At 43.6% G+C, this 26,623-nt stretch overlaps 11 non-coding genes and 2 pseudogenes across 11 annotated transcripts; all 13 read right to left on the reverse strand.

The window, feature by feature from the left end:
* Positions 1-1,094: 1,094 nt before the first annotated feature.
* On the reverse strand, positions 1,095-1,285 carry LOC141212230 (U2 spliceosomal RNA). Its single transcript, XR_012282044.1, has one exon. It is a non-coding gene; the product is annotated as a U2 spliceosomal RNA (small nuclear RNA).
* Positions 1,286-2,400: 1,115 nt separating this feature from the next.
* Positions 2,401-2,581, reverse strand: LOC141211632 (U2 spliceosomal RNA; annotated as a pseudogene).
* A 2,850-nt stretch (positions 2,582-5,431) lies between these two features.
* LOC141212231 (U2 spliceosomal RNA) lies at positions 5,432-5,622 on the reverse strand. The gene has a single exon (XR_012282045.1). It is a non-coding gene; the product is annotated as a U2 spliceosomal RNA (small nuclear RNA).
* A 1,115-nt stretch (positions 5,623-6,737) lies between these two features.
* Positions 6,738-6,918, reverse strand: LOC141211639 (U2 spliceosomal RNA; annotated as a pseudogene).
* Positions 6,919-9,771: 2,853 nt separating this feature from the next.
* LOC141212232 (U2 spliceosomal RNA) lies at positions 9,772-9,962 on the reverse strand. Its single transcript, XR_012282046.1, has one exon. It is a non-coding gene; the product is annotated as a U2 spliceosomal RNA (small nuclear RNA).
* Positions 9,963-11,078: 1,116 nt separating this feature from the next.
* LOC141212233 (U2 spliceosomal RNA) lies at positions 11,079-11,269 on the reverse strand. The gene has a single exon (XR_012282047.1). It is a non-coding gene; the product is annotated as a U2 spliceosomal RNA (small nuclear RNA).
* A 1,116-nt stretch (positions 11,270-12,385) lies between these two features.
* Positions 12,386-12,574, reverse strand: LOC141211665 (U2 spliceosomal RNA). Its single transcript, XR_012281621.1, has one exon. It is a non-coding gene; the product is annotated as a U2 spliceosomal RNA (small nuclear RNA).
* Positions 12,575-19,177: 6,603 nt separating this feature from the next.
* LOC141212235 (U2 spliceosomal RNA) lies at positions 19,178-19,368 on the reverse strand. Its single transcript, XR_012282049.1, has one exon. It is a non-coding gene; the product is annotated as a U2 spliceosomal RNA (small nuclear RNA).
* Positions 19,369-20,483: 1,115 nt separating this feature from the next.
* Positions 20,484-20,674, reverse strand: LOC141211497 (U2 spliceosomal RNA). Its single transcript, XR_012281470.1, has one exon. It is a non-coding gene; the product is annotated as a U2 spliceosomal RNA (small nuclear RNA).
* A 1,115-nt stretch (positions 20,675-21,789) lies between these two features.
* On the reverse strand, positions 21,790-21,980 carry LOC141212236 (U2 spliceosomal RNA). The gene has a single exon (XR_012282050.1). It is a non-coding gene; the product is annotated as a U2 spliceosomal RNA (small nuclear RNA).
* Positions 21,981-23,098: 1,118 nt separating this feature from the next.
* LOC141211518 (U2 spliceosomal RNA) lies at positions 23,099-23,289 on the reverse strand. The gene has a single exon (XR_012281490.1). It is a non-coding gene; the product is annotated as a U2 spliceosomal RNA (small nuclear RNA).
* A 1,115-nt stretch (positions 23,290-24,404) lies between these two features.
* On the reverse strand, positions 24,405-24,595 carry LOC141212237 (U2 spliceosomal RNA). Its single transcript, XR_012282051.1, has one exon. It is a non-coding gene; the product is annotated as a U2 spliceosomal RNA (small nuclear RNA).
* Positions 24,596-25,710: 1,115 nt separating this feature from the next.
* On the reverse strand, positions 25,711-25,901 carry LOC141211519 (U2 spliceosomal RNA). Its single transcript, XR_012281491.1, has one exon. It is a non-coding gene; the product is annotated as a U2 spliceosomal RNA (small nuclear RNA).
* Positions 25,902-26,623: the final 722 nt, after the last annotated feature.

Genomic DNA, 26,623 nt, shown 5'->3' on the forward strand with positions numbered 1-26,623 from the left:
ACGGAGCCACCCAAGGATCCTGAAAAGTCCATTTGTGGAGATGAGCTCCTGGACTCCCGTTAAGAAGACATGTTGTCAACCTCTAGATCCCTTACATGCCTGCACTTTTCGGCTTGCTGCTGCTGCAATCCACGCGTTTTAGATCTGCATAACTCCACCTCTTTAAACACAGCACCTTCACCCCCTGCTGTTCCCACCCGCCTCAACACCGTTGGAAGGGAGGAGAACCAATTAAGGCGGGGGGTGGGGTGGAACGAGCAGCTGTCTACCCTTAGCAGGAGGGCTCCTGATTACATACCTCTCCTGCTGCTGCTGCTGCTGGCTGTCCAGCAGCAGACTGAAGGTGGCTGCTGCTGTGCACAGGTATATAAAGGCTCAGAGCCTATTATGACACGCGCAGCCAGCGTTCCATTGCCACATTCCATCTACTGCAGGCAGGATACCTGGCTGGCTGAATGTCGCTGAGAAGCTCACAGAGACGGCCATAAGCAACAGTTTAACAGAATGCCACAGACTAATCAACCAAACTTTTTGGGTTGGGTTCTCTTTTATAGTCTGCAGGCATTAAATGAAAGAAGTCAGTGTTCCAGCAGAAGGAGACAACGTTTCAGAAAAGGCATTGTAGCAAACCAAAAAAGAAATTTTAAGCGCAGCAGAGTAACCAACGCACATACCTGTTAGCTCAGGTGAGTTTAAAAGGCTGCTGTTGATAACAAGGGCATTTGCTAAATAGATGGTGTGTGTGCAACAATATACTGAAAGGTCAATTATATTGTGCAGCTTATCTCACCACCTGTAGTTATTTAGGTGAAAGCTCCAAAATGCTTGCCTAATATGTCTGTTTATCCAAAAGGAAGTAAAAAGGGAGAGCTAGAAAGATAGCATTGCATCACATTACATGGCAATGCAATGCACAGTTGCTGAAGTTGAACCAAAATGAGCTTGTAATCTGGCTTCTGCAACTTTGAACATGAAAAATCCAATGAGGAGAAGAAAAGCAAAGCCAAAGAGTCCATCCCAAAATCCGACAAACAAGCAAAATGAACAAAAAACATTGAATTCAATTCTTTCTGATTTTAGAAACTGCATTAAAGAAGGGGTGCACCGGTCCTGGAGATACTGCAATACCAGGTCAATGCGTGGAGTGGACAGAGCAAGCTCTTTTTCCATCTCCCTGTTCTAAAAATCCATTTAATATATGGTCCCCAGATAGGGGACGTATCAGATATTAAACTGATAAGAACAGATACTACACTTGATCTTAGCCAAAAGGCCGAGAAGCGATAACCAGAATTGGTTTCAAACTACGGAGCCACCCAAGGATCCTGAAAAGTCCATTTGTGGAGATGAGCTCCTGGACTCCCGTTAAGAAGACATGTTGTCAACCTCTAGATCCCTTACATGCCTGCACTTTTCGGCTTGCTGCTGCTGCAATCCACGCGTTTTAGATCTGCATAACTCCACCTCTTTAAACACCGCACCTTCACCCCCTGCTGTTCCCACCCGCCTCAACACCGTTGGAAGGGAGGAGAACCAATTAAGGCGGGGGGTGGGGTGGAATGAGCAGCTGTCTACCCTTAGCAGGAGGGCTCCTGATTACATACCTCTCCTGCTGCTGCTGCTGCTGGCTGTCCAGCAGCAGACTGAAGGTGGCTGCTGCTGTGCACAGGTATATAAAGGCTCAGAGCCTATTATGACACGCGCAGCCAGCGTTCCATTGCCACATTCCATCTACTGCAGGCAGGATACCTGGCTGGCTGAATGTCGCTGAGAAGCTCACAGAGACCGCCATAAGCAACAGTTTAACAGAATGCCACAGACTAATCAACCAAACTTTTTGGGTTGGGTTCTCTTTTATAGTCTGCAGGCATTAAATGAAAGAAGTCAGTGTTCCAGCAGAAGGAGACAACGTTTCAGAAAAGGCATTGTAGCAAACCAAAAAAGAAATTTTAAGCGCAGTAGAGTAACCAGCGCACATACCTGTTAGCTCAGGTGAGTTTAAAAGGCTGCTGTTGATAACAAGGGCATTTGCTAAATAGATGGTGTGTGTGCAACAATATACTGAAAGGTCAATTATATTGTGCAGCTTATCTCACCACCTGTAGTTATTTAGGTGAAAGCTCCAAAATGCTTGCCTAATATTTCTGTTTATCCAAAAGGAAGTAAAAAGGGAGAGCTAGAAAGATAGCATTGCATCACATTACATGGCAATGCAATGCACAGTTGCTGAAGTTGAACCAAAATGAGCTTGTAATCTGGCTTCTGCAACTTTGAACATGAAAAATCCAATGAGGAGAAGAAAAGCAAAGCCAAAGAGTCCATCCCAAAATCCGACAAACAAGCAAAATGAACAAAAAACATTGAATTCAATTCTTTCTGATTTTAGAAACTGCATTAAAGAAGGGGTGCACCGGTCCTGGAGATACTGCAATACCAGGTCAATGCGTGGAGTCGACAGAGCAAGCTCTTTTTCCATCTCCCTGTTCTAAAAATCCATTTAATATATGGTCCCCAGATAGGGGACGTATCAGATATTAAACTGATAAGAACAGATTTTTTTTTTTTTTTTTTTAAAACCTATTCAGGTTAAAATTAAAGTCCATTCCACAGTCCTCTTCTCCCCAAAGGTAGACAAGACGTGGACTCCAACTTAAATCATCATCAGGTTTTGGTACTTTTAATGTCAGAAAAAAAAATTACAAAAATACAACAATACTTACAAAGAAAGAAATGTTTCAGAACCTGAATGGATACCAAAAAAATAAAAATTAAATTATAACTGTATTAACAACAGTAATAACATCAAGTAAAATACTTGTAACCATTATCAAAAGCATGAACCCCAACCCAACTCAGAACCTTAAGGGACAAATCTTCAACCCTTGATGCTGAAAAAACTTGTTTCGATACACCATCTGGTATTCTATATTTCACACAAAAAACATTTTTATCTCTTATTAGTTCTTTCCTAACTTCTCTATAAGATAGTCCAAACGTTTCTCATCATACAACTTATGGTACAACCGGTTAAAATATTCTGCATTCTTTATAAACATAGGTTGTTGAAAAACAACTATATTTTCTTCCATTGCCACCTCCACTTCCTGTTCCTTTCTCTTTTCTTGCTTTTTAACCTTACCACGGCCAGTTCCCTGACTTACACCTCCCATTTCACTCTCTACCCTATCCCCCCAAATCTACTCTTGTTTTCTCCATCTCCCTCTGCACTCCTACAGGTTTGCTTTCTTTTCCCTTTACCACCAACACGTTTTCTACACTTTCCTCCTTTCTCTCTACCAAAACCTTTTTAACCACTACCTCCTTCTCTTTATTTCTTTTCCTCTTTGGGCAATTCTTAAAAACATGCGTATCTTCCTGACACAAGTTGCACTTCCTCCGATCTTTACAATCCTTTGACTCATGATCACCTTTTTTGCAAAAACCACATACACCACCCGAACAATTTTCCTTTCCATGCCCGTATTGACGACAAACTCGACAAAAAGTGGGTATACCACTGAAAAAAATATCACCATTTATATTACCCAACTTAAACCTAGCTGGGGGAAGCAACACAGTCCCCTGCTCATCTTCTTTGAAACGGACCAAAAATTTCCACTTCGAAGTCCAAAAACCAAATTCATTATAAATCTTCCCTTTTGGTGTTACTGACAAACAAAAAAACTCCAAAAATGTAAGAACATCCTCTTCGTCCACCAATGGAGAGTACATTTTAACAATGATCCATTTATCTCTAACGGGGAAGTGTGGCATTACACTTATCCCCTCCATTCTTTTATCCTGGCTTGCAGTCATTTTCCTTAGATATCCTTCAAAAAAAACTTTGTCAACAAAAACTATATCATAAACACCCCTCCTGGGGTAGTCCATTATCGCCAACACTTCTTCTGTCTTCAAACCAAAAAGATCCACAAGAACTTGACTCATCACATACCTAAAATCCTTTTGATCTCGAAAGTTCTCCTGAACAACCAAACGAATAGAATTCTGCACCTTAGCGAATTCAGGCACATGATCTTCCTCTCCTTCATGTGATGCTGCAGACATCTTCTTCACAAACAGGTTCTCCTCTTCTCAATAGAAACCTTCAACACCGAAGTGCCAGGTAGATGATCGCCTCCCGTTGCCCGGGGACTAATCCGACTCCCTAATAGCAGCAGGGAGGTGAAGCCCTGCTGAAAAACAGAGCGATCCCCCCAGGCCAAGGAGCCGGGTACCCCGAGCACCTCTCAGCCAAGACCAAGGCAGCAGCCGCTAGATCACTGCACTTGATCTTAGCCAAAAGGCCGAGAAGCGATAACCAGAATTGGTTTCAAACTACGGAGCCACCCAAGGATCCTGAAAAGTCCATTTGTGGAGATGAGCTCCTGGACTCCCGTTAAGAAGACATGTTGTCAACCTCTAGATCCCTTACATGCCTGCACTTTTCGGCTTGCTGCTGCTGCAATCCACGCGTTTTAGATCTGCATAACTCCACCTCTTTAAACACAGCACCTTCACCCCCTGCTGTTCCCACCCGCCTCAACACCGTTGGAAGGGAGGAGAACCAATTAAGGCGGGGGGTGGGGTGGAACGAGCAGCTGTCTACCCTTAGCAGGAGGGCTCCTGATTACATACCTCTCCTGCTGCTGCTGCTGCTGGCTGTCCAGCAGCAGACTGAAGGTGGCTGCTGCTGTGCACAGGTATATAAAGGCTCAGAGCCTATTATGACACGCGCAGCCAGCGTTCCATTGCCACATTCCATCTACTGCAGGCAGGATACCTGGCTGGCTGAATGTCGCTGAGAAGCTCACAGAGACCGCCATAAGCAACAGTTTAACAGAATGCCACAGACTAATCAACCAAACTTTTTGGGTTGGGTTCTCTTTTATAGTCTGCAGGCATTAAATGAAAGAAGTCAGTGTTCCAGCAGGAGACAACGTTTCAGAAAAGGCATTGTAGCAAACCAAAAAAGAAATTTTAAGCGCAGCAGAGTAACCAGCGCACATACCTGTTAGCTCAGGTGAGTTTAAAAGGCTGCTGTTGATAACAAGGGCATTTGCTAAATAGATGGTGTGTGTGCAACAATATACTGAAAGGTCAATTATATTGTGCAGCTTATCTCACCACCTGTAGTTATTTAGGTGAAAGCTCCAAAATGCTTGCCTAATATGTCTGTTTATCCAAAAGGAAGTAAAAAGGGAGAGCTAGAAAGATAGCATTGCATCACATTACATGGCAATGCAATGCACAGTTGCTGAAGTTGAACCAAAATGAGCTTGTAATCTGGCTTCTGCAACTTTGAACATGAAAAATCCAATGAGGAGAAGAAAAGCAAAGCCAAAGAGTCCATCCCAAAATCCGACAAACAAGCAAAATGAACAAAAAACATTGAATTCAATTCTTTCTGATTTTAGAAACTGCATTAAAGAAGGGGTGCACCGGTCCTGGAGATACTGCAATACCAGGTCAATGCGTGGAGTGGACAGAGCAAGCTCTTTTTCCATCTCCCTGTTCTAAAAATCCATTTAATATATGGTCCCCAGATAGGGGACGTATCAGATATTAAACTGATAAGAACAGATACTACACTTGATCTTAGCCAAAAGGCCGAGAAGCGATAACCAGAATTGGTTTCAAACTACGGAGCCACCCAAGGATCCTGAAAAGTCCATTTGTGGAGATGAGCTCCTGGACTCCCGTTAAGAAGACATGTTGTCAACCTCTAGATCCCTTACATGCCTGCACTTTTCGGCTTGCTGCTGCTGCAATCCACGCGTTTTAGATATGCATAACTCCACCTCTTTAAACACAGCACCTTCACCCCCTGCTGTTCCCACCCGCCTCAACACCGTTGGAAGGGAGGAGAACCAATTAAGGCGGGGGGTGGGGTGGAACGAGCAGCTGTCTACCCTTAGCAGGAGGGCTCCTGATTACATACCTCTCCTGCTGCTGCTGCTGCTGGCTGTCCAGCAGCAGACTGAAGGTGGCTGCTGCTGTGCACAGGTATATAAAGGCTCAGAGCCTATTATGACACGCGCAGCCAGCGTTCCATTGCCACATTCCATCTACTGCAGGCAGGATACCTGGCTGGCTGAATGTCGCTGAGAAGCTCACAGAGACCGCCATAAGCAACAGTTTAACAGAATGCCACAGACTAATCAACCAAACTTTTTGGGTTGGGTTCTCTTTTATAGTCTGCAGGCATTAAATGAAAGAAGTCAGTGTTCCAGCAGAAGGAGACAACGTTTCAGAAAAGGCATTGTAGCAAACCAAAAAAGAAATTTTAAGCGCAGCAGAGTAACCAGCGCACATACCTGTTAGCTCAGGTGAGTTTAAAAGGCTGCTGTTGATAACAAGGGCATTTGCTAAATAGATGGTGTGTGTGCAACAATATACTGAAAGGTCAATTATATTGTGCAGCTTATCTCACCACCTGTAGTTATTTAGGTGAAAGCTCCAAAATGCTTGCCTAATATGTCTGTTTATCCAAAAGGAAGTAAAAAGGGAGAGCTAGAAATATAGCATTGCATCACATTACATGGCAATGCAATGCACAGTTGCTGAAGTTGAACCAAAATGAGCTTGTAATCTGGCTTCTGCAACTTTGAACATGAAAAATCCAATGAGGAGAAGAAAAGCAAAGCCAAAGAGTCCATCCCAAAATCCGACAAACAAGCAAAATGAACAAAAAACATTGAATTCAATTCTTTCTGATTTTAGAAACTGCATTAAAGAAGGGGTGCACCGGTCCTGGAGATACTGCAATACCAGGTCAATGCGTGGAGTGGACAGAGCAAGCTCTTTTTCCATCTCCCTGTTCTAAAAATCCATTTAATATATGGTCCCCAGATAGGGGACGTATCAGATATTAAACTGATAAGAACAGATTTTTTTTTTTTTTTTTTTAAAACCTATTCAGGTTAAAATTAAAGTCCACTCCACAGTCCTCTTCTCCCCAAAGGGAGACAAGACGTGGACTCCAACTTAAATCATCATCAGGTTTTGGTACTTTTAATGTCAGAAAAAAAAATTACAAAAATACAACAATACTTACAAAGAAAGAAATGTTTCAGAACCTGAATGGATACCAAAAAAATAAAAATTAAATTATAACTGTATTAACAACAGTAATAACATCAAGTAAAATACTTGTAACCATTATCAAAAGCATGAACCCCAACCCAACTCAGAACCTTAAGGGACAAATCTTCAACCCTTGATGCTGAAAAAACTTGTTTCGATACACCATCTGGTATTCTATATTTCACACAAAAAACATTTTTATCTCTTATTAGTTCTTTCCTAACATTCTCTATAAGATAGTCCAAACGTTTCTCATCATACAACTTACGGTACAACCGGTTAAAATATTCTGCATTCTTTATAAACATAGGTTGTTGAAAAACAACTATATTTTCTTCCATTGCCACCTCCACTTCCTGTTCCTTTCTCTTTTCTTGCTTTTTAACCTTACCACGGCCAGTTCCCTGACTTACACCTCCCATTTCACTCTCTACCCTATCCCCCCAATCTACTCTTGTTTTCTCCATCTCCCTCTGCACTCCTACAGGTTTGCTTTCTTTTCCCTTTACCACCAACACCTTTTCTACACTTTCCTCCTTTCTCTCTACCAAAACCTTTTTAACCACTACCTCCTTCTCTTTATTTCTTTTCCTCTTTGGGCAATTCTTAAAAACATGCGTATCTTCCTGACACAAGTTGCACTTCCTCCGATCTTTACAATCCTTTGACTCATGATCACCTTTTTTGCAAAAACCACATACACCACCCGAACAATTTTCCTTTCCATGCCCGTATTGACGACAAACTCGACAAAAAGTGGGTATACCACTGAAAAAAATATCACCATTTATATTACCCAACTTAAACCTAGCTGGGGGAAGCAACACAGTCCCCTGCTCATCTTCTTTGAAACGGACCAAAAATTTCCACTTCGAAGTCCAAAAACCAAATTCATTATAAATCTTCCCTTTTGGTGTTACTGACAAACAAAAAAACTCCAAAAATGTAAGAACATCCTCTTCGTCCACCAATGGAGAGTACATTTTAACAATGATCCATTTATCTCTAACGGGGAAGTGTGGCATTACACTTATCCCCTCCATTCTTTTATCCTGGCTTGCAGTCATTTTCCTTAGATATCCTTCAAAAAAAACTTTGTCAACAAAAACTATATCATAAACACCCCTCCTGGGGTAGTCCATTATCGCCAACACTTCTTCTGTCTTCAAACCAAAAAGATCCACAAGAACTTGACTCATCACATACCTAAAATCCTTTTGATCTCGAAAGTTCTCCTGAACAACCAAACGAATAGAATTCTGCACCTTAGCGAATTCAGGCACATGATCTTCCTCTCCTTCATGTGATGCTGCAGACATCTTCTTCACAAACAGGTTCTCCTCTTCTCAATAGAAACCTTCAACACCGAAGTGCCAGGTAGATGATCGCCTCCCGTTGCCCGGGGACTAATCCGACTCCCTAATAGCAGCAGGGAGGTGAAGCCCTGCTGAAAAACAGAGCGATCCCCCCAGGCCAAGGAGCCGGGTACCCCGAGCACCTCTCAGCCAAGACCAAGGCAGCAGCCGCTAGATCACTGCACTTGATCTTAGCCAAAAGGCCGAGAAGCGATAACCAGAATTGGTTTCAAACTACGGAGCCACCCAAGGATCCTGAAAAGTCCATTTGTGGAGATGAGCTCCTGGACTCCCGTTAAGAAGACATGTTGTCAACCTCTAGATCCCTTACATGCCTGCACTTTTCGGCTTGCTGCTGCTGCAATCCACGCGTTTTAGATCTGCATAACTCCACCTCTTTAAACACAGCACCTTCACCCCCTGCTGTTCCCACCCGCCTCAACACCGTTGGAAGGGAGGAGAACCAATTAAGGCGGGGGGTGGGGTGGAACGAGCAGCTGTCTACCCTTAGCAGGAGGGCTCCTGATTACATACCTCTCCTGCTGCTGCTGCTGCTGGCTGTCCAGCAGCAGACTGAAGGTGGCTGCTGCTGTGCACAGGTATATAAAGGCTCAGAGCCTATTATGACACGCGCAGCCAGCGTTCCATTGCCACATTCCATCTACTGCAGGCAGGATACCTGGCTGGCTGAATGTCGCTGAGAAGCTCACAGAGACGGCCATAAGCAACAGTTTAACAGAATGCCACAGACTAATCAACCAAACTTTTTGGGTTGGGTTCTCTTTTATAGTCTGCAGGCATTAAATGAAAGAAGTCAGTGTTCCAGCAGAAGGAGACAACGTTTCAGAAAAGGCATTGTAGCAAACCAAAAAAGAAATTTTAAGCGCAGCAGAGTAACCAGCGCACATACCTGTTAGCTCAGGTGAGTTTAAAAGGCTGCTGTTGATAACAAGGGCATTTGCTAAATAGATGGTGTGTGTGCAACAATATACTGAAAGGTCAATTATATTGTGCAGCTTATCTCACCACCTGTAGTTATTTAGGTGAAAGCTCCAAAATGCTTGCCTAATATGTCTGTTTATCCAAAAGGAAGTAAAAAGGGAGAGCTAGAAAGATAGCATTGCATCACATTACATGGCAATGCAATGCACAGTTGCTGAAGTTGAACCAAAATGAGCTTGTAATCTGGCTTCTGCAACTTTGAACATGAAAAATCCAATGAGGAGAAGAAAAGCAAAGCCAAAGAGTCCATCCCAAAATCCGACAAACAAGCAAAATGAACAAAAAACATTGAATTCAATTCTTTCTGATTTTAGAAACTGCATTAAAGAAGGGGTGCACCGGTCCTGGAGATACTGCAATACCAGGTCAATGCGTGGAGTGGACAGAGCAAGCTCTTTTTCCATCTCCCTGTTCTAAAAATCCATTTAATATATGGTCCCCAGATAGGGGACGTATCAGATATTAAACTGATAAGAACAGATACTACACTTGATCTTAGCCAAAAGGCCGAGAAGCGATAACCAGAATTGGTTTCAAACTACGGAGCCACCCAAGGATCCTGAAAAGTCCATTTGTGGAGATGAGCTCCTGGACTCCCGTTAAGAAGACATGTTGTCAACCTCTAGATCCCTTACATGCCTGCACTTTTCGGCTTGCTGCTGCTGCAATCCACGCGTTTTAGATCTGCATAACTCCACCTCTTTAAACACAGCACCTTCACCCCCTGCTGTTCCCACCCGCCTCAACACCGTTGGAAGGGAGGAGAACCAATTAAGGCGGGGGGGTGGGGTGGAACGAGCAGCTGTCTACCCTTAGCAGGAGGGCTCCTGATTACATACCTCTCCTGCTGCTGCTGCTGCTGGCTGTCCAGCAGCAGACTGAAGGTGGCTGCTGCTGTGCACAGGTATATAAAGGCTCAGAGCCTATTATGACACGCGCAGCCAGCGTTCCATTGCCACATTCCATCTACTGCAGGCAGGATACCTGGCTGGCTGAATGTCGCTGAGAAGCTCACAGAGACCGCCATAAGCAACAGTTTAACAGAATGCCACAGACTAATCAACCAAACTTTTTGGGTTGGGTTCTCTTTTATAGTCTGCAGGCATTAAATGAAAGAAGTCAGTGTTCCAGCAGAAGGAGACAACGTTTCAGAAAAGGCATTGTAGCAAACCAAAAAAGAAATTTTAAGCGCAGCAGAGTAACCAGCGCACATACCTGTTAGCTCAGGTGAGTTTAAAAGGCTGCTGTTGATAACAAGGGCATTTGCTAAATAGATGGTGTGTGTGCAACAATATACTGAAAGGTCAATTATATTGTGCAGCTTATCTCACCACCTGTAGTTATTTAGGTGAAAGCTCCAAAATGCTTGCCTAATATGTCTGTTTATCCAAAAGGAAGTAAAAAGGGAGAGCTAGAAAGATAGCATTGCATCACATTACATGGCAATGCAATGCACAGTTGCTGAAGTTGAACCAAAATGAGCTTGTAATCTGGCTTCTGCAACTTTGAACATGAAAAATCCAATGAGGAGAAGAAAAGCAAAGCCAAAGAGTCCATCCCAAAATCCGACAAACAAGCAAAATGAACAAAAAACATTGAATTCAATTCTTTCTGATTTTAGAAACTGCATTAAAGAAGGGGTGCACCGGTCCTGGAGATACTGCAATACCAGGTCAATGCGTGGAGTGGACAGAGCAAGCTCTTTTTCCATCTCCCTGTTCTAAAAATCCATTTAATATATGGTCCCCAGATAGGGGACGTATCAGATATTAAACTGATAAGAACAGATACTACACTTGATCTTAGCCAAAAGGCCGAGAAGCGATAACCAGAATTGGTTTCAAACTACGGAGCCACCCAAGGATCCTGAAAAGTCCATTTGTGGAGATGAGCTCCTGGACTCCCGTTAAGAAGACATGTTGTCAACCTCTAGATCCCTTACATGCCTGCACTTTTCGGCTTGCTGCTGCTGCAATCCACGCGTTTTAGATCTGCATAACTCCACCTCTTTAAACACAGCACCTTCACCCCCTGCTGTTCCCACCCGCCTCAACACCGTTGGAAGGGAGGAGAACCAATTAAGGCGGGGGGGTGGGGTGGAACGAGCAGCTGTCTACCCTTAGCAGGAGGGCTCCTGATTACATACCTCTCCTGCTGCTGCTGCTGCTGGCTGTCCAGCAGCAGACTGAAGGTGGCTGCTGCTGTGCACAGGTATATAAAGGCTCAGAGCCTATTATGACACGCGCAGCCAGCGTTCCATTGCCACATTCCATCTACTGCAGGCAGGATACCTGGCTGGCTGAATGTCGCTGAGAAGCTCACAGAGACCGCCATAAGCAACAGTTTAACAGAATGCCACAGACTAATCAACCAAACTTTTTGGGTTGGGTTCTCTTTTATAGTCTGCAGGCATTAAATGAAAGAAGTCAGTGTTCCAGCAGAAGGAGACAACGTTTCAGAAAAGGCATTGTAGCAAACCAAAAAAGAAATTTTAAGCGCAGCAGAGTAACCAGCGCACATACCTGTTAGCTCAGGTGAGTTTAAAAGGCTGCTGTTGATAACAAGGGCATTTGCTAAATAGATGGTGTGTGTGCAACAATATACTGAAAGGTCAATTATATTGTGCAGCTTATCTCACCACCTGTAGTTATTTAGGTGAAAGCTCCAAAATGCTTGCCTAATATGTCTGTTTATCCAAAAGGAAGTAAAAAGGGAGAGCTAGAAAGATAGCATTGCATCACATTACATGGCAATGCAATGCACAGTTGCTGAAGTTGAACCAAAATGAGCTTGTAATCTGGCTTCTGCAACTTTGAACATGAAAAATCCAATGAGGAGAAGAAAAGCAAAGCCAAAGAGTCCATCCCAAAATCCGACAAACAAGCAAAATGAACAAAAAACATTGAATTCAATTCTTTCTGATTTTAGAAACTGCATTAAAGAAGGGGTGCACCGGTCCTGGAGATACTGCAATACCAGGTCAATGCGTGGAGTGGACAGAGCAAGCTCTTTTTCCATCTCCCTGTTCTAAAAATCCATTTAATATATGGTCCCCAGATAGGGGACGTATCAGATATTAAACTGATAAGAACAGATAAGGTTTCAACGCAATTTTATTGATTCAAAAGTATATTTACAAAGGTTTTAAAAAAGAACATTTATAACATTACAATAAAATGATAAAACATGATAATAATCAATTCAAGTTTTTTGTAAAAACACAATTTACCATCATAAAACCATTGTAACAATTAAGAAAATCATAATTACAGATGTACTTGGGTTTATTTAATTACCACTAATTGTGTTCCATAATTGTACACACCACATAGAAGCCGCTTCTTTTGCTCCATACAGTTTTTTATCTCTGAGATAGTAAATATACATTTCACTTAAAGCAATTTTTATACAGTCTGTTGAATCAATATGATCATGTTTGAAGAGTAAAATATTTCTAACTTTCCACATGGCATTTTTAAAACAATTAATAATAATCCAGGCAACTCGGAATTGTTTAAAATTTGGACACTTAAAAAGACCATAAAAGACATAAAAGTGATTAAAATCTTTCAGGCCACATGCCCATTTTAAAAGTGGGCCTACCTTTCTCCAAACCTCCTGTGCAAAATGACAATTCCAAAAGAGATGCAATACAGACTCACTTTCCCCGCATATATCTCTTGGACATTTGGCTCTCGCCACCAGCCCCCGCCTATGTTGAAACTCACGGGTAGGGAGGCACTGGTGGACGATAGCCCAGGCAAGGTCCTTGTGTACATTTGCAAGATATTTCCCGTACACATTTCGCCACACCGTTTTGGACCTTGCCTGTGAAAAATTGGAGACAGGAATTGTGTCCTCAGAGTGTCTGCAAGCAATAGATACCTTCCTTTGGTCCCCCAATATATCAGGCTCCAATTCCTGGAGACCTAAAAGTCTGACCGTTTTCTCAAGTATCACATACTGTTTAGGTGGGCACAGGAGCACAGGAGAACTTAAAGGTAGGCTAAACCACCTTTTAAAAATCATTCCTGCTGCATATTTTAAAAAATAACTAAAAATGCCATCAGATTTAAAAACCTTAAAACAGAAGCAGAAATACTTTATATGGAAAAAGGTAAAAAAATTGGGTACATCTTTACCTCCATTAGATTTACATTTGTACATCAGATCTCTTTTTAACTTTTCCATTTTTGAACCCCATAAAAACATAAAAACAATTCTTGTTACTTTCTTGATTTGTAAATTGGAAGGGGGAAACACCATTGCAACATACAACATAATGGGAATTAAAACAGCTTTAATAATTAAAATTTTACCTTCCATACTAAGGTTCCTTAAATTCCACAATGAGATCTTTTTTTCTATTTTATCCATTGCAGAGTCCCAGTTAGGGTCCCCCTCATTGGCTTGGTTAAAAATAATTCCTAAAATTTTTATGTGATTTTTCTGTATCACTATCCCAGGGGTCAAAGAGGAGTCCCATCCCCCCACATTAAAACAGTCACATTTATCTATATTTAATTTAAAACCTGAGGCTTCACAGAAAAATTGTGTGTTTCTCAATACCCTCCTCAGAGATGTGGAATCTGGACATAGTATGGTAACATCATCCATGTAACTTAGGGCTTTAAGTTGCATACCCCTACTCCCGGGAATAGGTACCCCTTTAATTACTTTATCTTTTCTCAGTATGGTTAATAGTGGTTCCATAACACAGATAAAGAGCAGTGGTGAGAGAGGGCACCCTTGTTTCACCCCTGATAATAGAGGAACCCCCTTCGTTAAAAACCCATTTACAGAAATTTGACTAAAACAAGAATGATATAAAAGCATAATGCGGGTTAAAATTTTCTCTGGAAACGCCATTTTTTTAAGAACCATAAAAAGAAATTCATGCGATACCCTGTCAAAAGCTTTTTCAAAGTCTAAGGATAAAATAGCAAGGTTTTGACTTCTCTCTTTTGAATACCATATGGTATCCCTAATTATGTTGAGGGACTCAGCTATGGTTCTTCCGGGAACACCACATACCTGGTTAGGGTGAATTAATTTGGCTATAAAGGGTTTTAAACGGACTGCAATAAGTTTAGCTAAAATTTTATAATCAAGGTTTAAAAGCGTAATAGGCCGCCAGTTTTTAAGTTGGCTCCTATCCCCTTTTTTATATATTAAAGATACCAGACCTCTCCTCCAAGATGGGGGTAATTTATTAGTATTAAAAGCTTCTTTAAACAATAAAAACATATCGTTCTTTAAAATTCCCCAAAAAGTCAGATAAAACTCAATCGGTAGACCGTCTTCCCCAGGGGCTTTCCCACTGGAGAAACTTTTAAAAATCTGTAAAAGTTCCTCACTGGTGAGATCCCTAGATAAAATACCCTGGTCTAAAATATCTAACTTAAAATCAAGGGAATTAATAGCATACTCTAAAAAGGATGGATCTATAACTTTAGTGTTAAAAAGAAGTTGATAAAAATTAAAAGCTTTTCCTAACATACCCTTAATATCATTTTCACCTTCAAGATTTAGGATTGCGTCCCTCCTCCCCATTACCTTTTTGAAGAAGAATCGGGAGCATTTCTCTCCTTCCTCCAGGTGCTGTACATGGGAGTTAAAAATTATTTGTTTTCCTTTTTCATTAAGAGCATTTTTTATTTCAGACTTAAGATTTGCAATATCATCATCCACATCAATACCAACTTCTTTTAGTTTAAAGAGTACTTGTAATCTCATATTAAAAACATAAAACCACTGCTTTTTCTTTTTTGCTTTCATTTTCCCTGCCTTAATAAAAAATAATTTAATCTTAGGTTTAATGCTCTCCCACCAATCCAGCATCGAGGCGCGGGGGTCTCTCTTTGATTGCCAGCACTGGTAGGCCTGCACAAACCTCTTTTGAATATCAATATCCTCTAGGAGAGTTGTATTTAATCTCCATGGGCCTCTTGAGGTATTTTGTTCCCCTGCTAACTCTAAAAACACAGATAAAACTTTATGATCAGAGAATAAATTAGATAAAAGAAAACATTTACAAGGTTTAAAGGCAGTAGAAGCAAATATGAAATCAATTCTAGAAGAAACTCTTCCATTGGACCATGTAACACCTGGATCCGCCGGCAAGAGTTCCTTCCAGCAGTCCTGTAATCTAAAATCATCGATTAAACTTTTCAACAAATAGGAGGTACGGTCTTTACGATTCACATCCCCACCCTGCCGGGATTCCCCATCACGTAAACAATTAAAATCTCCTCCCACTAGCAGGGGGGTTGACCCAACACAAAATAATGGCAATATTTCAAGTAAATCCGCCCTTTCCTGCTTCCCAGGAGGAGCGTACACATTTAATAAACGTAAAGAAAGTCCATTAAAAACAAGATGTATTAAAATAGCTCTGCCAGGTATAATTTCAGTCACAGATTGAATGATGGTAGAATGTCCACGGCAAAGTAGTCCAACTCCGGCAGCACGACAGTCATTAGCACCGGACCACACAGAAGCGCCCAGTTTCCAGTCTTCTTTTAAGTCCTTATAATTTAAATTACTCTGTATACCACATTCTTGTAGAAAGCAGAAATCAAAGTCCAATATCTCTAAATAAGAAAATAAAGCAGCCCTACGTGTAGGGCTCTTTAGGGACCTCACATTTAGTGAGGAGATTTTAAGAGGAACAGACATTAAGAAGAATCAGGATCTGAAGATGGGAAGAAGTCAATACACGGCACCTCCTCCTCCGCATCTCCAGGAGTCAGGATTTGTTTAATATTACCGGGATCTGAAGCAGGCAAAAAGGCATCATCCACTTTTGGCTCCTCATCTGGACCTCGACATCCGTGTTTTCTTTGGATATCAGGTTGCTTTACGTCCTCCCGTTGCCTTTTCAGAGGCTGGGAGCTGTCCATCTTTTCCAAGTCCTGTGCATCTGCAGTCCTCATGGCGGTCTGGTCTATGGAATGGGTGTCATCCCTCTGGGTAGTCTTGTCCTCTGGTCTGGTCACGGAACTACTGCGACTTCTGGTTCGAGGACCAGGGCTCGACTGGGTCTTAGCCGGGTCCTTTTTACTTCGCGCCCTAGAGGTCTCTCTTTCCGACACACTGGTTGATCGATTAAGGAGCGTACCCTTTTTGCCCTTACCCAAGATCACCGATGATGGTGTGGCGAATCTGGGTGCTTGCTTAATCGGGGTACTAGAGGTCTCCTCAGTTCCACATAATGCCGGTGGTGCATTCATGCTGGATGAGGACCCTTCCTCTTGACTCTGAGATACGGCAACATCTAGAGCCAGAACATCGATCAATTCCACAGAGAGCGAACCCTCGGTTAATCTTATGGAACCCCTACGACCGTCCTTCTGTGGAACTACCAGCGGGCCCTCTGGCGGAGCCGTTGAAGGATTTGGTCCGGACCCGTCAGCGTGCGCCAACCCAGGTCCAGGGGCAGGTGTAGTAATACTCCCTCCGAAGTATTCTTGGATAGTCAGTTGACCTGACTTAAACATGTCATGTTTTTGACTTTTTGCTCGGACAATTCCTGAAGGCGTGACCTGCCTTCCCACATAGGTTACATACGATCTCAGAGTCACACGTAGCGGAGGTGTGCCCACTCTTACCGCACTTGTTGCAAAAGACTACATGAGCCCTTGTACAATTTTCTCGTGTATGCCCATATTCATGACAATTCCGGCATTGAAGGGGCATTCCTGGGTAGCGTAGGAATCCCCTGACATTACCAATGGCAAAATTAGCAGGCGGGTGGTGAAGACCACCAATGCCGCTCTGATCTGGATGGAACTTCACCAGGTATTTCCTCTTCCCATTACAGAAGCGCTGGGAGTTGAGGATATCATGTGAGAAGCGCACTGACTTGCAGTAACGCTTCAAAAAGGTTTCGATATCGCCCTCAGAGACGAATGGGCTGTACATGAAGATCACCAAGGGTACTTCCTCTTCACCGTAGAGGAAGTCAAAGCTCAGCCCGTTCAGTCTCTCATCGTCCTTGTCCGCAACCATCAGTGCTGCATGGATATTATCACAGCATGATTTAGCCATAAAGGAAATGGTATATCGCCCACGGAATTCCTGATCGTAAAGACACAGGATCTTATCTCGCTCCAGGTGGAAGAACCCAAAAAGAATCTCATGCACGATGTACTGCAGATTCTTCTCATGGCGCTGGCATTCATCCACCATGATTCTAATGGACTGTCGCAGTGGAGTCTCCCCCACCGCAAATCCAAAAGAAAAAGGCATTTTCGGCCCTCAGGGACTAAGCCCTCCCCCAATAGTAACAAGGGAATGAATCCCACAAAAGCAGGAACAAACCCAAGACCGAGGGAGGGGTACCCCAAGAACTTACACAGCCCACTAAGCGATAAAGCTCAGCAAAGGAAAACGCCCTTATTTCCTCGGGTCGCCCCGAAGACAAGACGCGATCGCTCCCCGTTGTCCGGGGACTAAGCCGACCTGCCAATAGCTGCAAGGGGGTGAAGCTCCCTCAGTTAAGAGAGAGCGATCCCCCAAGGCCAACAAGTCGGGTACCCCAGGCACCTCCTAGCCGAGACCAAGGCAGCAGCCGATAGATCACTGCACCTGATCCTAGCCAAAAGGCCGAGAAGCGATAACCAGAATTGGTTTCAAACTACGGAGCCACCCAAGGATCCTGAAAAGTCCATTTGTGGAGATGAGCTCCTGGACTCCCGTTAAGAAGACATGTTGTCAACCTCTAGATCCCTTACATGCCTGCACTTTTCGGCTTGCTGCTGCTGCAATCCACGCGTTTTAGATCTGCATAACTCCACCTCTTTAAACACAGCACCTTCACCCCCTGCTGTTCCCACCCGCCTCAACACCGTTGGAAGGGAGGAGAACCAATTAAGGCGGGGGGTGGGGTGGAACGAGCAGCTGTCTACCCTTAGCAGGAGGGCTCCTGATTACATACCTCTCCTGCTGCTGCTGCTGCTGGCTGTCCAGCAGCAGACTGAAGGTGGCTGCTGCTGTGCACAGGTATATAAAGGCTCAGAGCCTATTATGACACGCGCAGCCAGCGTTCCATTGCCACATTCCATCTACTGCAGGCAGGATACCTGGCTGGCTGAATGTCGCTGAGAAGCTCACAGAGACCGCCATAAGCAACAGTTTAACAGAATGCCACAGACTAATCAACCAAACTTTTTGGGTTGGGTTCTCTTTTATAGTCTGCAGGCATTAAATGAAAGAAGTCAGTGTTCCAGCAGAAGGAGACAACGTTTCAGAAAAGGCATTGTAGCAAACCAAAAAAGAAATTTTAAGCGCAGCAGAGTAACCAGCGCACATACCTGTTAGCTCAGGTGAGTTTAAAAGGCTGCTGTTGATAACAAGGGCATTTGCTAAATAGATGGTGTGTGTGCAACAATATACTGAAAGGTCAATTATATTGTGCAGCTTATCTCACCACCTGTAGTTATTTAGGTGAAAGCTCCAAAATGCTTGCCTAATATGTCTGTTTATCCAAAAGGAAGTAAAAAGGGAGAGCTAGAAAGATAGCATTGCATCACATTACATGGCAATGCAATGCACAGTTGCTGAAGTTGAACCAAAATGAGCTTGTAATCTGGCTTCTGCAACTTTGAACATGAAAAATCCAATGAGGAGAAGAAAAGCAAAGCCAAAGAGTCCATCCCAAAATCCGACAAACAAGCAAAATGAACAAAAAACATTGAATTCAATTCTTTCTGATTTTAGAAACTGCATTAAAGAAGGGGTGCACCGGTCCTGGAGATACTGCAATACCAGGTCAATGCGTGGAGTGGACAGAGCAAGCTCTTTTTCCATCTCCCTGTTCTAAAAATCCATTTAATATATGGTCCCCAGATAGGGGACGTATCAGATATTAAACTGATAAGAACAGATACTACACTTGATCTTAGCCAAAAGGCCGAGAAGCGATAACCAGAATTGGTTTCAAACTACGGAGCCACCCAAGGATCCTGAAAAGTCCATTTGTGGAGATGAGCTCCTGGACTCCCGTTAAGAAGACATGTTGTCAACCTCTAGATCCCTTACATGCCTGCACTTTTCGGCTTGCTGCTGCTGCAATCCACGCGTTTTAGATCTGCATAACTCCACCTCTTTAAACACAGCACCTTCACCCCCTGCTGTTCCCACCCGCCTCAACACCGTTGGAAGGGAGGAGAACCAATTAAGGCGGGGGGTGGGGTGGAACGAGCAGCTGTCTACCCTTAGCAGGAGGGCTCCTGATTACATACCTCTCCTGCTGCTGCTGCTGCTGGCTGTCCAGCAGCAGACTGAAGGTGGCTGCTGCTGTGCACAGGTATATAAAGGCTCAGAGCCTATTATGACACGCGCAGCCAGCGTTCCATTGCCACATTCCATCTACTGCAGGCAGGATACCTGGCTGGCTGAATGTCGCTGAGAAGCTCACAGAGACCGCCATAAGCAACAGTTTAACAGAATGCCACAGACTAATCAACCAAACTTTTTGGGTTGGGTTCTCTTTTATAGTCTGCAGGCATTAAATGAAAGAAGTCAGTGTTCCAGCAGAAGGAGACAACGTTTCAGAAAAGGCATTGTAGCAAACCAAAAAAGAAATTTTAAGCGCAGCAGAGTAACCAGCGCACATACCTGTTAGCTCAGGTGAGTTTAAAAGGCTGCTGTTGATAACAAGGGCATTTGCTAAATAGATGGTGTGTGTGCAACAATATACTGAAAGGTCAATTATATTGTGCAGCTTATCTCACCACCTGTAGTTATTTAGGTGAAAGCTCCAAAATGCTTGCCTAATATGTCTGTTTATCCAAAAGGAAGTAAAAAGGGAGAGCTAGAAAGATAGCATTGCATCACATTACATGGCAATGCAATGCACAGTTGCTGAAGTTGAACCAAAATGAGCTTGTAATCTGGCTTCTGCAACTTTGAACATGAAAAATCCAATGAGGAGAAGAAAAGCAAAGCCAAAGAGTCCATCCCAAAATCCGACAAACAAGCAAAATGAACAAAAAACATTGAATTCAATTCTTTCTGATTTTAGAAACTGCATTAAAGAAGGGGTGCACCGGTCCTGGAGATACTGCAATACCAGGTCAATGCGTGGAGTGGACAGAGCAAGCTCTTTTTCCATCTCCCTGTTCTAAAAATCCATTTAATATATGGTCCCCAGATAGGGGACGTATCAGATATTAAACTGATAAGAACAAATACTACACTTGATCTTAGCCAAAAGGCCGAGAAGCGATAACCAGAATTGGTTTCAAACTACGGAGCCACCCAAGGATCCTGAAAAGTCCATTTGTGGAGATGAGCTCCTGGACTCCCGTTAAGAAGACATGTTGTCAACCTCTAGATCCCTTACATGCCTGCACTTTTCGGCTTGCTGCTGCTGCAATCCACGCGTTTTAGATCTGCATAACTCCACCTCTTTAAACACAGCACCTTCACCCCCTGCTGTTCCCACCCGCCTCAACACCGTTGGAAGGGAGGAGAACCAATTAAGGCGGGGGGTGGGGTGGAACGAGCAGCTGTCTACCCTTAGCAGGAGGGCTCCTGATTACATACCTCTCCTGCTGCTGCTGCTGCTGGCTGTCCAGCAGCAGACTGAAGGTGGCTGCTGCTGTGCACAGGTATATAAAGGCTCAGAGCCTATTATGACACGCGCAGCCAGCGTTCCATTGCCACATTCCATCTACTGCAGGCAGGATACCTGGCTGGCTGAATGTCGCTGAGAAGCTCACAGAGACCGCCATAAGCAACAGTTTAACAGAATGCCACAGACTAATCAACCAAACTTTTTGGGTTGGGTTCTCTTTTATAGTCTGCAGGCATTAAATGAAAGAAGTCAGTGTTCCAGCAGAAGGAGACAACGTTTCAGAAAAGGCATTGTAGCAAACCAAAAAAGAAATTTTAAGCGCAGCAGAGTAACCAGCGCACATACCTGTTAGCTCAGGTGAGTTTAAAAGGCTGCTGTTGATAACAAGGGCATTTGCTAAATAGATGGTGTGTGTGCAACAATATACTGAAAGGTCAATTATATTGTGCAGCTTATCTCACCACCTGTAGTTATTTAGGTGAAAGCTCCAAAATGCTTGCCTAATATGTCTGTTTATCCAAAAGGAAGTAAAAAGGGAGAGCTAGAAAGATAGCATTGCATCACATTACATGGCAATGCAATGCACAGTTGCTGAAGTTGAACCAAAATGAGCTTGTAATCTGGCTTCTGCAACTTTGAACATGAAAAATCCAATGAGGAGAAGAAAAGCAAAGCCAAAGAGTCCATCCCAAAATCCGACAAACAAGCAAAATGAACAAAAAACATTGAATTCAATTCTTTCTGATTTTAGAAACTGCATTAAAGAAGGGGTGCACCGGTCCTGGAGATACTGCAATACCAGGTCAATGCGTGGAGTGGACAGAGCAAGCTCTTTTTCCATCTCCCTGTTCTAAAAATCCATTTAATATATGGTCCCCAGATAGGGGACGTATCAGATATTAAACTGATAAGAACAGATACTACACTTGATCTTAGCCAAAAGGCCGAGAAGCGATAACCAGAATTGGTTTCAAACTACGGAGCCACCCAAGGATCCTGAAAAGTCCATTTGTGGAGATGAGCTCCTGGACTCCCGTTAAGAAGACATGTTGTCAACCTCTAGATCCCTTACATGCCTGCACTTTTCGGCTTGCTGCTGCTGCAATCCACGCGTTTTAGATCTGCATAACTCCACCTCTTTAAACACAGCACCTTCACCCCCTGCTGTTCCCACCCGCCTCAACACCGTTGGAAGGGAGGAGAACCAATTAAGGCGGGGGGTGGGGTGGAACGAGCAGCTGTCTACCCTTAGCAGGAGGGCTCCTGATTACATACCTCTCCTGCTGCTGCTGCTGCTGCTGGCTGTCCAGCAGCAGACTGAAGGTGGCTGCTGCTGTGCACAGGTATATAAAGGCTCAGAGCCTATTATGACACGCGCAGCCAGCGTTCCATTGCCACATTCCATCTACTGCAGGCAGGATACCTGGCTGGCTGAATGTCGCTGAGAAGCTCACAGAGACCGCCATAAGCAACAGTTTAACAGAATGCCACAGACTAATCAACCAAACTTTTTGGGTTGGGTTCTCTTTTATAGTCTGCAGGCATTAAATGAAAGAAGTCAGTGTTCCAGCAGAAGGAGACAACGTTTCAGAAAAGGCATTGTAGCAAACCAAAAAAGAAATTTTAAGCGCAGCAGAGTAACCAGCGCACATACCTGTTAGCTCAGGTGAGTTTAAAAGGCTGCTGTTGATAACAAGGGCATTTGCTAAATAGATGGTGTGTGTGCAACAATATACTGAAAGGTCAATTATATTGTGCAGCTTATCTCACCACCTGTAGTTATTTAGGTGAAAGCTCCAAAATGCTTGCCTAATATGTCTGTTTATCCAAAAGGAAGTAAAAAGGGAGAGCTAGAAAGATAGCATTGCATCACATTACATGGCAATGCAATGCACAGTTGCTGAAGTTGAACCAAAATGAGCTTGTAATCTGGCTTCTGCAACTTCGAACATGAAAAATCCAATGAGGAGAAGAAAAGCAAAGCCAAAGAGTCCATCCCAAAATCCGACAAACAAGCAAAATGAACAAAAAACATTGAATTCAATTCTTTCTGATTTTAGAAACTGCATTAAAGAAGGGGTGCACCGGTCCTGGAGATACTGCAATACCAGGTCAATGCGTGGAGTGGACAGAGCAAGCTCTTTTTCCATCTCCCTGTTCTAAAAATCCATTTAATATATGGTCCCCAGATAGGGGACGTATCAGATATTAAACTGATAAGAACAGATACTACACTTGATCTTAGCTAAAAGGCCGAGAAGCGATAACCAGAATTGGTTTCAAACTACGGAGCCACCCAAGGATCCTGAAAAGTCCATTTGTGGAGATGAGCTCCTGGACTCCCGTTAAGAAGACATGTTGTCAACCTCTAGATCCCTTACATGCCTGCACTTTTCGGCTTGCTGCTGCTGCAATCCACGCGTTTTAGATCTGCATAACTCCACCTCTTTAAACACAGCACCTTCACCCCCTGCTGTTCCCACCCGCCTCAACACCGTTGGAAGGGAGGAGAACCAATTAAGGCGGGGGGTGGGGTGGAACGAGCAGCTGTCTACCCTTAGCAGGAGGGCTCCTGATTACATACCTCTCCTGCTGCTGCTGCTGCTGGCTGTCCAGCAGCAGACTGAAGGTGGCTGCTGCTGTGCACAGGTATATAAAGGCTCAGAGCCTATTATGACACGCGCAGCCAGCGTTCCATTGCCACATTCCATCTACTGCAGGCAGGATACCTGGCTGGCTGAATGTCGCTGAGAAGCTCACAGAGACCGCCATAAGCAACAGTTTAACAGAATGCCACAGACTAATCAACCAAACTTTTTGGGTTGGGTTCTCTTTTATAGTCTGCAGGCATTAAATGAAAGAAGTCAGTGTTCCAGCAGAAGGAGACAACGTTTCAGAAAAGGCATTGTAGCAAACCAAAAAAGAAATTTTAAGCGCAGCAGAGTAACCAGCGCACATACCTGTTAGCTCAGGTGAGTTTAAAAGGCTGCTGTTGATAACAAGGGCATTTGCTAAATAGATGGTGTGTGTGCAACAATATACTGAAAGGTCAATTATATTGTGCAGCTTATCTCACCACCTGTAGTTATTTAGGTGAAAGCTCCAAAATGCTTGCCTAATATGTCTGTTTATCCAAAAGGAAGTAAAAAGGGAGAGCTAGAAAGATAGCATTGCATCACATTACATGGCAATGCAATGCACAGTTGCTGAAGTTGAACCAAAATGAGCTTGTAATCTGGCTTCTGCAACTTTGAACATGAAAAATCCAATGAGGAGAAGAAAAGCAAAGCCAAAGAGTCCATCCCAAAATCCGACAAACAAGCAAAATGAACAAAAAACATTGAATTCAATTCTTTCTGATTTTAGAAACTGCATTAAAGAAGGGGTGCACCGGTCCTGGAGATACTGCAATACCAGGTCAATGCGTGGAGTGGACAGAGCAAGCTCTTTTTCCATCTCCCTGTTCTAAAAATCCATTTAATATATGGTCCCCAGATAGGGGACGTATCAGATATTAAACTGATAAGAACAGATACTACACTTGATCTTAGCCAAAAGGCCGAGAAGCGATAACCAGAATTGGTTTCAAACTACGGAGCCACCCAAGGATCCTGAAAAGTCCATTTGTGGAGATGAGCTCCTGGACTCCCGTTAAGAAGACATGTTGTCAACCTCTAGATCCCTTACATGCCTGCACTTTTCGGCTTGCTGCTGCTGCAATCCACGCGTTTTAGATCTGCATAACTCCACCTCTTTAAACACAGCACCTTCACCCCCTGCTGTTCCCACCCGCCTCAACACCGTTGGAAGGGAGGAGAACCAATTAAGGCGGGGGGTGGGGTGGAACGAGCAGCTGTCTACCCTTAGCAGGAGGGCTCCTGATTACATACCTCTCCTGCTGCTGCTGCTGCTGGCTGTCCAGCAGCAGACTGAAGGTGGCTGCTGCTGTGCACAGGTATATAAAGGCTCAGAGCCTATTATGACACGCGCAGCCAGCGTTCCATTGCCACATTCCATCTACTGCAGGCAGGATACCTGGCTGGCTGAATGTCGCTGAGAAGCTCACAGAGACCGCCATAAGCAACAGTTTAACAGAATGCCACAGACTAATCAACCAAACTTTTTGGGTTGGGTTCTCTTTTATAGTCTGCAGGCATTAAATGAAAGAAGTCAGTGTTCCAGCAGAAGGAGACAACGTTTCAGAAAAGGCATTGTAGCAAACCAAAAAAGAAATTTTAAGCGCAGCAGAGTAACCAGCGCACATACCTGTTAGCTCAGGTGAGTTTAAAAGGCTGCTGTTGATAACAAGGGCATTTGCTAAATAGATGGTGTGTGTGCAACAATATACTGAAAGGTCAATTATATTGTGCAGCTTATCTCACCACCTGTAGTTATTTAGGTGAAAGCTCCAAAATGCTTGCCTAATATGTCTGTTTATCCAAAAGGAAGTAAAAAGGGAGAGCTAGAAAGATAGCATTGCATCACATTACATGGCAATGCAATGCACAGTTGCTGAAGTTGAACCAAAATGAGCTTGTAATCTGGCTTCTGCAACTTTGAACATGAAAAATCCAATGAGGAGAAGAAAAGCAAAGCCAAAGAGTCCATCCCAAAATCCGACAAACAAGCAAAATGAACAAAAAACATTGAATTCAATTCTTTCTGATTTTAGAAACTGCATTAAAGAAGGGGTGCACCGGTCCTGGAGATACTGCAATACCAGGTCAATGCGTGGAGTGGACAGAGCAAGCTCTTTTTCCATCTCCCTGTTCTAAAAATCCATTTAATATATGGTCCCCAGATAGGGGACGTATCAGATATTAAACTGATAAGAACAGATACTACACTTGATCTTAGCTAAAAGGCCGAGAAGCGATAACCAGAATTGGTTTCAAACTACGGAGCCACCCAAGGATCCTGAAAAGTCCATTTGTGGAGATGAGCTCCTGGACTCCCGTTAAGAAGACATGTTGTCAACCTCTAGATCCCTTACATGCCTGCACTTTTCGGCTTGCTGCTGCTGCAATCCACGCGTTTTAGATCTGCATAACTCCACCTCTTTAAACACAGCACCTTCACCCCCTGCTGTTCCCACCCGCCTCAACACCGTTGGAAGGGAGGAGAACCAATTAAGGCGGGGGGTGGGGTGGAACGAGCAGCTGTCTACCCTTAGCAGGAGGGCTCCTGATTACATACCTCTCCTGCTGCTGCTGCTGCTGGCTGTCCAGCAGCAGACTGAAGGTGGCTGCTGCTGTGCACAGGTATATAAAGGCTCAGAGCCTATTATGACACGCGCAGCCAGCGTTCCATTGCCACATTCCATCTACTGCAGGCAGGATACCTGGCTGGCTGAATGTCGCTGAGAAGCTCACAGAGACCGCCATAAGCAACAGTTTAACAGAATGCCACAGACTAATCAACCAAACTTTTTGGGTTGGGTTCTCTTTTATAGTCTGCAGGCATTAAATGAAAGAAGTCAGTGTTCCAGCAGAAGGAGACAACGTTTCAGAAAAGGCATTGTAGCAAACCAAAAAAGAAATTTTAAGCGCAGCAGAGTAACCAGCGCACATACCTGTTAGCTCAGGTGAGTTTAAAAGGC

Source organism: Phyllobates terribilis, unplaced genomic scaffold (genome assembly GCF_046119375.1).
Source record: "Phyllobates terribilis strain yellow unplaced genomic scaffold, ASM4611937v1 Scaffold_170__1_contigs__length_4071412, whole genome shotgun sequence".
In the NCBI taxonomy this organism is placed as follows: domain Eukaryota; kingdom Metazoa; phylum Chordata; class Amphibia; order Anura; family Dendrobatidae; genus Phyllobates; species Phyllobates terribilis.